Here is a 7,657-nt window from a genome sequence, read left to right as displayed (position 1 = left end):
CATATAAAAACCGCTCTGTGAGCGGTTCTGAAAAACCTCTACTGGTGCAGCCCCGTCGTAAAAGTAAGAAATTAGAACTGGCGCATTGTCCTCCCAAATGTGAACTGATCCACCTAAATCGCGATTGACGGGACCCGAACGCACCAGTAGCACGAGGTTCCTACCTGTGGATGCAGCTGCCTGGGGACGCTGGTCCATAGCCAAAGCCAAAGCGGCAAAGGTGGGCTTCGGTGTAGATCTAAGTGTTGTATTTAGAAAAGCGATCCTGTCAGCTTTTCTATTATTGTGTTCACATGGCAGAAAAAACGACATCGCTATGCTACGTAAGTTTCTACGTAAGGTGCTCGGTATTTCACTTAGGCTACGTAAGTCTCTACGTAAGGTGCTCGGTATTAGATCTACCAACGCGTGGTAGCCGTGTGCTGTGCACGTGCACGGCAGACATTGTGTTCAGTGCATGCAGTCCGCGGATCCGTGTTCGGATGTGCATGCGCGAGGAACTTCCTTCTTTGGAACTGCTTCTTGCATGAGCTGTTTCGGATATTTCGTCTCATGGCCTGGTGTATTTCGTTTCGGCGCTGCTGAGACCTCCTTTCGCGGAATATTACTCAATGACAAGTGAGTTGACCAGTTGCCTTTGATTCATTTGCTTGTGTTGACTCTTTCATTCAGGGAAAGTGTGCCGATTTTGGGGCGGAATGCAATAAATAATGGAAAAGTTGACAGGATCTCTTTTCTAAATTTTGCTTTTCTGCTGCCGAGCTGCGAGGCCTCCTTTTACGGAATACTCGATGACAGGTGATCTTAGTTGACCGGTTTCCTTCGATTCATTTGCTTATGTTCACCTTTCATTTACGGAAACGTGTGCTGATTTTATTCGGATTTAGATCCATTTTTATCTCTTTGCCCTTGTCTACAGTGTGCGAAGAACGCGAGTACAACTTCTTGACGGTAAAGCTTATGTTAGATATATAGATGTGTTGTCGTAATACTCATGTTCATTGTACATTGGTACGTTACAAGTAAGGCACTGGTCAGTGGCATACTATCGCTTGGCAGTTCCCAATCTGGAGGGAAAGGTTCAAGTACCAATTGACAGAGTTTGCAAAATAAATTCGCTTATCAGGGGAAATCTCTATTGTGGAGAGGTTCAGTAACTTGTTTGTTTCGTACGAAACAAGCCAATGGGTGCAGTCTCGTCTCGTGAAAATCTCGTACTTGTATGATTGGATTTGTTTACTCAAGTCTGGGCTGTTTGATTTGTGAGTACCACCGAGATTGCACTGCCTCAAATAAAGTTTCGTGCCGCCAAAGCAAGAATTACGATCTGCAATCTGTTTGTAGTACCAAGAGTCCATAACCCATGGGTTATGGACTCTTGGTAGTACCTGTAAGAATGTGGAGTACATGTATCGTACTCTCTGTTGCTGTTTCAGTTGCCGTCATGTTGCAAAAGAAAGGTTAAGTAGAGAGGTTCTGCAAAACGAAAATTCGAACGAAGTTTCGCGACAGTCCTTGCGAAAGTGTGTGCGAATATTTGCACGAACTTTGCGTTCTGCACATTTTCGTAGTTTGCGCGGGCCAAGTGCACTTACGCCATGACCCGATCTCACGAAATTTCCTAGGGCAGTTCATTTCGCGTTCCCTGCAAGTTTCGCGTCCAAAGGTGCGAAATTTCGCATTTCATGATGTAGAGCTAAAGTTTGTACGCATTTTCGTTTTGCAGAATCTCTCTAGTGACTCATTTGTTTCATACGAGACGAGTCAATGAGTCAGTGTGGCTTAGAGTCTTTCGCTGTAGAAGAAATCTATTCGTATGTCTATTGGAGATATAATTGTATTCTCTGGTTATAAAATAGGTTAAGCTCACAGAATAAATACCATCGGTCCCTTGGTGTTCATCCTAAAGAGGTTCAACTGGATATCATTCATACTCACCAAAAGATGTGTAAGATTTTATTATTGTGGAGTGCCTTGTTTATCTCTCAGTACCTCCAACCATAGCCTTGCCCCTTTTATCCTCAGGATCAGTGTAGTTGTTGGAACGAGGTGTCGGACTCAGCAATGTATTAGTTTACATTTTAATACATGTTTATTGTTCCTCCTTTGCTGTGTTGTTTTAGACAGTCGTGGACTAACAGTTTGAAGTCATTGAACTACTTCCAAAAGTTGTATTGACATCAACAGGATTACGATTTCAGTTTCAATATGATGCTGGATGACCTTATCACGATAACCCATGACTATAAACCATTATGAACACAGAATCAACAAAAACATCTGCGACACGCGCATGGCTACATTTCTCAAATAAATCTGATTGAGGGTGGAGAAATCTGAAATATCTGAAAGGCAAGACAATTTTATGACAGAGTCATGAAATTCTGCAACAGCAACATGCACAGAATGACCTCCGTTTAAAAAAAGTATCACCACCACTGCTCACATGTTTCCCCGCAGAAGAACATGCATTATGCTAGTGCCATTTTCTGCAAGAAAAGGCTTGCACATCAATGCGTATAATATGGTATTGGTATGATCAAGAGTACATAAACTCTTGGTATGATGTGAAGGCCATCATTTACATATTGATATAGGGCATTCCTTTGATTGGTGACAGAAAAAACAAAAGAAATTATAGCAATAAAAACTGCTTTATGGCAGTTTTCTAAAAAAAGTTATTGTGTTCTAGTCCATGGACCCCGGCCCCGTCTAAAAAGTAAGAAATTAACGAAATGTGATAGCTGAAAATTAAAATTTCACACAAAACCTCACAATAATCACACACAGAATGAAAAGCTACATGCAGAAGACCTTTTCCCCTCGCGATCCTCTTTCCTATGCATGCATTTTGCCAATTGTTGGTGCAGTACAAGTTTAGTGTTGAAAGCAGGGAGTAGTATTGTACTACTCCCTGGTTGAAAGCAGCATATCAAGTGTTGTGATTATTGTGAGGTTTTGTGTGAAATTTTAATTTTCAGCTATCACATTTCGTTAATTTCTTACTTTTTAGACGGGGTCCATGGACTAGAACACAATAACTTTTTTTAGAAAACTGCCATAAAGCAGTTTTTATTGCTATAATGGTAACTTGATCAGCGCCGACGCCGGCTGTGATCCTGTGCCCTCCCGACCTCGTGCTACTGGTGCGTTCGGGTCCCGTCAATCGCGATTTAGGTGGATCAGTTCACATTTGGGAGGACAATGCGCCAGTTCTAATTTCTTACTTTTACGACGGGGCTGCACCAGTAGAGGTTTTTCAGAACCGCTCACAGAGCGGTTTTTATATGGGTAATTTCAGTTCTTTTTCTGTTCCCTCCCCCACCCTAGCCCAGCTCCGAAGATAAACATGGTGAGCACGCGCGCGATGCACTGTATGTAGCCATGCAACTACAGTAGCACACTGATACATTCCAGCCCTCCCCACCTCGCTACCCCGCACACAGACACCTTGTGACAAACACGCACATGCACATGGCACACACACACACATGGGCACGCACACACATACATACACACACACGACCCAAACAGGAAATTCTTGATGAACATTGTATAATGCCATGCAAAGCAGTGGCCACCATACTTCAGGAAGTCAGTTGTGAAACAAAAATAATTCAACTACATGTACAATGTGTAGGTAAGCTAGCGGCCAAAGCACAATATTGCAAACCGTGATGATATTTGCCTAAGCCAAGGATTGCAGTTTGCAGACCACACCATGGAAGCAGTGAATACAGAATTATTGTAATGTCATACAAAGACAAGCAAAGAAGTGGCCACCATACACCAGAAACTTGCAGAAAGTCACATATCCAACAGATAGAGAAGTGAACAGCGTCTGGTACAGCCCACACAAAACCAAGCTGACCTGATACTCGTCCGAAGATCGTAAGTGGCAGATCCTTTTCAACGATAGCAGGCAGGTGTACGTTACACGCATGGACAAAATCTGACCGTGTCACCGGCATACATTGTCATCACATGCATACCCCACAGGTTACACACATGCACAGTAGAAGCACAATAAAAGCAATGGAAAAATATGAAGGGGTTGCTGAAGCATCTTCACACTTCAATTTCAGACTTCGATGTGGTCGTCACGGGGTGATATACCTGCAAGATACAAGTGATACAGAAAGAAAGCATCAGGTCGTGAGGTAGGCTATGAGACACCACAAATGGGTCACCTACATGTATGTTCAGGGCTGGTGTACACACACACGCAGAATTATCATAATCGAGAATTTCCCAAACTACAGAAGAGCAATGAAATCCATTTGCATGCACAGGAGCAATTTTGCAGTATGATGAGCAGCTCGGGAATACACCTGTTGGCAATGGATTACATTCCCATTGGAATTCCCATTCACGTGGGATTCACAGAAGCAATTTGGCAGTGTGCTGCGCAATGCGACACGACCTGCGATTCTGCGTGCGATGCAAACTCGCACAAAATACCATTCACAGAATCAGGACAAGACGTCAGCGATGCAACAGCGCCTTGCTGACGTGCCTCAAGTCAAAGCTCAATGAGAATGCGTTTGTCGGTTACAACTGGTACAAATGTACAAGCAATTTCTGAAAATGCTCCTGTGAATCCTGCTTTAGGAAGTGCAGGAATGTCCCTCCTCCGCTCCCCCCCCCCCCCCCCCCCTCCACACCTTCAGGGAACTTGACAAGGAAGGGTGGTCTTCGCGGTTCCCAACATCTATTTGCAGTTTCTGGTCTCCACTGTGTCTTTTCAATGGGGATTTGTACGTACCATAAAAGCAAGCCTAAAAAATGAACAGCACATTTGCCGTTCCCCCACTGGGGAGGATGCGTTCCACAGCTATCCTGACAAGATATTCCGAGAAGCGGTGCTGAGTGCAATGCATTGTGAAACTGAAAAAGCTGACCAAGCCGCGGCATATAACGTCTAAACTTCAATTGTAGTTCGCCAGCTGACTACTTTCAAACTCCATAAAGGTTGGAGTACAGCTGGCTTAGAAGTTGACAACAACGGCGCACGCACATAAGCAATGGCCACCTTACCTGTACTGTAGCAGTACTTCCGAGTTCCCGTATGGGAGTTCCCTCACTGTGTGTGCAATAGCAGCCTCATCGGACCAGTTCAATGCGACGCGGACAGTCCGACACTGAGGAGGACATTGAAGAAGTCAGAGACAGGAAGAATGGTTGATTTACAATTCAACTAGCAAGGCTGCACACCCACGAAGTTCCACTCACCATTGTGCCGTCCTTCTTGGAATGCAGAAATAACGCTTCCTCTCGAGAACGCAGCCTGTGACAGAGAAAAAGGAAGGAGCATCGCCATCGGCATTGGTCCTCTGCTATCACCGATTGCCGAGTTGCACAGTTCACTCTAACAAGACTGAGGATGTTCAAGAACTCCCCATCCATACCATTAATGGAGTAAGAGGAAAGGTCAGATTGCCTAGTTCCTAGGGCCTGGCATTCCTGGATGCCAGGATGTGCTGCCCTCCCCCCCCCCTCCCTTCTACTGTCTGGAAAGGGCAACATATGTGACAGCGTTCACCAGTACAGTCGGAGGAGAACATGGGAGAAGGCAAAAAAGGGCAACACACATGAATCCCTTATAAACAAGCAGTGGCAACTCTAGCACCAGCAATGTTGGACTTACATCCCAGCCATTGCCGCCGGATTCAGCGGCTTCTTCTTCTTCGTCTCCCATCTTGGAAGCACTCCTTCCCGTAAGTTCAGTCCTGGGATCGGGAGTACAGTCGGAGGAGGACGTCGGAAAAGGCAAAAAGGCAACACACATGATTCCCTTATAAGCAAGCAGTGGCAACTCTGGCACCAGCAATGTTGGACTTACATCCCAGCCATTGCCGCCGGATTCCCACGCTTCCTCTTCGTCGTCTTCCTGTTCCCAGGTTCCATCTTGCAAATACTCCTTCCCGTAAGTAAGTGCAGTCCTGGCCTGGGTGGATGCGCAGTACATTGACGATGGCGGAGATGGAGCAGGTCAGGGAGCCCTATAGGGGTCCCGAGAGCAGATTGTGGCCAAATTCGGGACGATGCCGGACGCCAGTCAGTATGAAGTAGCGAATTGCGGACCGCCACGTAGATTGGGGTCGCGGGGTCATAATCCATGGGCACTACTCGTACGTTGCTCCAAAAAAGGGCACTGCACTGTTCCACAGTTGCTGTTATCGGTCACCAAAGGCACTTGGTAGGCCGGTAATTGGGTCACGTGTCAACAAAGTGTCAGCAACGTGTCAACAACGTGTCGACCACGTGTCTTTAGCGGTACACTAATTTTGGTGTCCCCAAACTGAAAACATCGAGCACCAGTATGGAAAGGCTTTAGACAGAAAGCCTTTCCAATAATACAATGTAGTACTAGTCGAGTACTGATACAGTCATCTGGTCATGATGTTGGTTGACAGCATTATAAATATAACTGTTACAAGGCGGAGGACGCACGTGACTTGTACTCTCCATGATCATGATGATCGATCCACGGCTGGCAGCAGGGACGACTAGACTCCATGGCATGGTTGGCAGCAAAGCCAGCATGCAAAATAATTAGAATTCAAATCAAAAGACAAAACAGTGCAAACAAGTACTTTTAAAAGTGCAAAGTGTCCAGTGATGTCATCAGTAGTCACGACTCACAAGAATGTCAAGATACTACCAAGAGTTATAAATTAACTAACTTCAGCGGTCTGGCCACCACCACGTGCTGAGCACGTGTGCTGTTCATGTACTTGCTTCACCCGCATGCCACATTCGGCCAGGCAACGCTGGCGGGGGTGCTGCTAGTACCACATAAAATCTGTGATCACTTTGTGCATAAATTTTTCCAAATTGGGCGTCTGTTATCCAATCCTTTAGAAACTATATGAGAGTAATTGTGGAGCGATCCTGAGCAATATTCCGAAAACTATTCTCAAAAAGTTCCAGCCAAATTTGAAATATTTCAAAAACCCTACGCGTCTTAGGCCTAGCCCAAATTTGCCGGCCATTCTTCCAGCAAAATATCGAAATTTCCCACGAAAAGAAATTGCCAGCAAATTCCGAGCAAAATATCGAATTTACAGAGGATCCGGGTGTGTTTTGGCAATTCTATTCTACTTTCTTTGGTTTCATTCGGCCAACGTCATGCTGAAATAGCTCGTGCAGGTTGTCAGGGGTACATAAATTTGAAATCATGCTACAAAATCCCGGTTAAATCCGTAATACTGACACCATTTTCAGTTTTGCTTTCCTCATCAGAGTCACCATCCACTTTTACCAAAGTAGACGGTTCATTTGAAGCTATTTTTGCCACAAAGCAGGAGCAAAATGGAGCAAAATATCGGAAACGAAAGGCAATGCCAAGCAAAATATGGAAAGTGCATGGGCAAAATTTGCCGGCAAAATATCGAAGCGCCCCGAGCAAATTTGGGCTAGGCCTAACGCGTCTATAGTTTTGAAATGCACTGTAGTACAGTACAGATTCACTGCTGCATGCAGCTACATGTGTGTAGCTATGCTACGAGTAGATCTACGACTGAGTAGGTCTACGACTACGATCCGAGCGCTCGATCGAGCTCGTAGTACATATTAATACAGTCTGTATCGGCTATAGAGTGACCGGATATAAGAATATATTGGCTACAGTGATATTGGTACGAAATATCAAAAG

The 7,657-nt window shown here is 45.0% G+C and overlaps 1 long non-coding RNA gene across 1 annotated transcript; it reads right to left on the bottom strand.

Annotated features, from left to right (window-relative positions):
• Window positions 1-3,519: 3,519 nt before the first annotated feature.
• LOC135817530 (uncharacterized) lies at window positions 3,520-6,170 on the bottom strand. The gene is made up of 4 exons (XR_010553555.1): window positions 5,648-6,170; window positions 5,233-5,287; window positions 5,038-5,141; window positions 3,520-4,116 (listed from the first exon to the last, which is right to left on the bottom strand). It is a non-coding gene; the product is annotated as an uncharacterized LOC135817530 (long non-coding RNA).
• Between the last annotated feature and the right edge of the window lie 1,487 nt (window positions 6,171-7,657).

This window comes from Sycon ciliatum, chromosome 5 (assembly GCF_964019385.1).
Source record: "Sycon ciliatum chromosome 5, ocSycCili1.1, whole genome shotgun sequence".
In the NCBI taxonomy this organism is placed as follows: Eukaryota; Metazoa; Porifera; class Calcarea; order Leucosolenida; family Sycettidae; genus Sycon; species Sycon ciliatum.
This window is presented reverse-complemented; position numbering and strand designations above follow the sequence as displayed.